A 2,641-nucleotide genomic window follows, 5' to 3' on the forward strand; every position below is an offset into this window, starting at 1 on the left:
TTGCTCCATTGTAGTTTCTTTGCACCTTTGTCAAAGATGAGTTGACAATTTTTATCGCTTAACCCAACCCGAAAGGCCCTACGTGATCTGGTCTCTCCAGCTCATGCTTTCTCCTAGATTGCTCCTTTCCATTGTTTAGATCTCATTCAGTTATCACCTCTTCTGAATGACCTTCTTTGAGCATTCATTCTAAGATAAATTTCCCATCTCTGCTATTTAGTTACTATCTTATATTACACTGTTTGGATTTCTCCATAACACTTGTCACATACTATATTTTCTTGTATATTTGTTTACTTATTTATTACCTATAGTCTACTCCCTCCCAGTCATCTATTTACTAGAACATACGTTTTGCAAATGTAAGGATATCACTTATTCCTGTTCTCCACCATATTTACAGCGCCCAGAGCAATGACTCGATGTAGTAGGTGTTCAGTAAATATTTTAGAAATATCTTTCTCAATATGAATAATATTGAATCAAGTTTTGGTCCAGAAAATGGCAAGCTTTACTTATCTAATTTTTTTTTTAATGGGGCAAGTCTTTCTCTAATATTTTCTGTTAGTTTATGTGTTGTTGCTAATGCATAATTGCTTCAGGTGTTGGCCATATTCAAGGACCTGTGCCAGATGCATCTATACCTGATATCATTTATTTTTAACAATCCCATATATACCTGATCTCATTCATTTTTCACAATTTTTCACACACACACACACACACGCACACGCACACATACATATGCACACATGTACGCCCATATTCACACAAATCCCTTACAATGTGTGTTCCCCAAATCAGATCCCTCTAGTTAGCTGAAACAGAATTAAGCATGCTGGAAACCCTGAATCATTTCATCCTCTCCTACATCTTGCCTCTGATAAAATATAAGTTGTCACTGTTGCTTGCTCCAATCCCATGCCAAGGGAAACAGTTTTTCCTCACCAAGAGATTAACAGGTGCACAGTCCATGCTGTGGTGTGCCATTTTGGTCTAGGTGCTTGGACAGGCAACATAATTAACTTGCAGAATTATCTAAGGAATTGGATTTTCTCAGTGAAGCCGATCAAAGCTTTCACAGGATACTCACAGAGCAGAGGCTATGGGGACATTTCAGCAGATGATTCTTTAAATAAAGTTTGGCAGACAGAAGGCTTAGTTCTCTGCATCATCTCTTTACATCTGGCCTATTATTATGTTATTCTCTTTCATATTTCATTTGGCTTTCCCTATGGATATGTGCTTTATGCCCACTTTCTTACAATTTACAATTCCTTCTATAAAACTTTTATGTTCATGAAACTTTCCAGAGTCTTTAATTTTAATAATACTTAAGGTTAGCAATATTGAGATTAACTCTTCTGTACTGTCACCCTGGCCACGGTTTAATAAGTGTAATAGATGAACTGATTTTGTTGTTTTGTCTGTCCTAATCATTTTGTTTCTCTAAGACCTGGTGATGAGACCTCTATGGAGAATTTCTCCCCAGGCTTACTCATTCTCTCTCATCATATTTAGTCATCTATAAAGCATTATATGTAAGATGTACAGACATTTCCTTTTCTCATTATTGATATTAAGTTCTCATAGGATAATTATTTAATAGTAAATATGACAAATATGTATAAAATTTTCTGTTTTATTGTGCTCCCTGACTTTGGTCTTTAATGTGGTTATTAACCCTTTTGATTCTTATTGGTATCATGACTTCTTGAAATATATACACACCCGAGGTGTAAATTCATCACTTCTCCCAAGTTGCTGAGGGGTAGGGGCCATTTTTAGTCATGTTTGGTTTCTCAATAGCTAGCTCAGTGTGTGCCACAAAGTAAGTGATTTATGCATGTTGCTGAAGGGAGCTGAACTGAAATGAACTGACAGCTTCCAAGTTAAATGGTTACATATCCTCATTGTCTTCATTTAACCTAACAGTTGTTTCTCTTATCACTAAATGTAGGTATGTAGTACTAGCTGTCATTTCAAGATGCTTTGTACAGTAATTTCCTAGGGATGGTGCTTTTAGTGAGATGGTGAGTATATCTGAGGAAGTGTATATCTGGGGAAAAAAATATTTTATAAATTGCAAAGAGTCCAGGGGGCATCTTTTTTAACCTAGTATTCACTTCCCATCTCTCCTATATTTCCTCTGCTTCAGGCACCTTCTGATGTATAGAATTCTTTTATTTTCTCACTCCAATTTCTCCTAGCAATATCAAATTTGTTTTTGAAAAAAAAATGAAGAAACAATGCCCAGCTAAATCCAGTTTCTGAATCTTCACCAACTATCTCTTAAGCAACAGTTATGGTGCTTAAAATAGATGTTGTTGAGAATTATTAAGAATGTACAATACATGATTTCTGCCCTTAAACAGTTAAAACAGAAATGACCAAGGTGTATATTTAATCCATTATAATGGCCAATTGGATAAGTATATCTTGGATGTACATATTGCTTCATATGTTCCAAAGTGTTTTCATAATAATTGCCTCATTTGAACTCATAAAAATTCTGGGAGAAAAATTGGGAAGATATTATTACATACTCCAGTCTTTAGATGAAAAAATTGAAACACGGATAGGTTTAATGGCATACTCAGAGTCACATCTCAACTTTCTATCAGGAATAGTACCCTGGAAC

The sequence above is a fragment of the Lipotes vexillifer genome, unplaced genomic scaffold (assembly GCF_000442215.2).
Source record: "Lipotes vexillifer unplaced genomic scaffold, Lipotes_vexillifer_v1.1 scaffold405, whole genome shotgun sequence".
Classification (NCBI taxonomy): domain Eukaryota; kingdom Metazoa; phylum Chordata; class Mammalia; order Artiodactyla; family Lipotidae; genus Lipotes; species Lipotes vexillifer.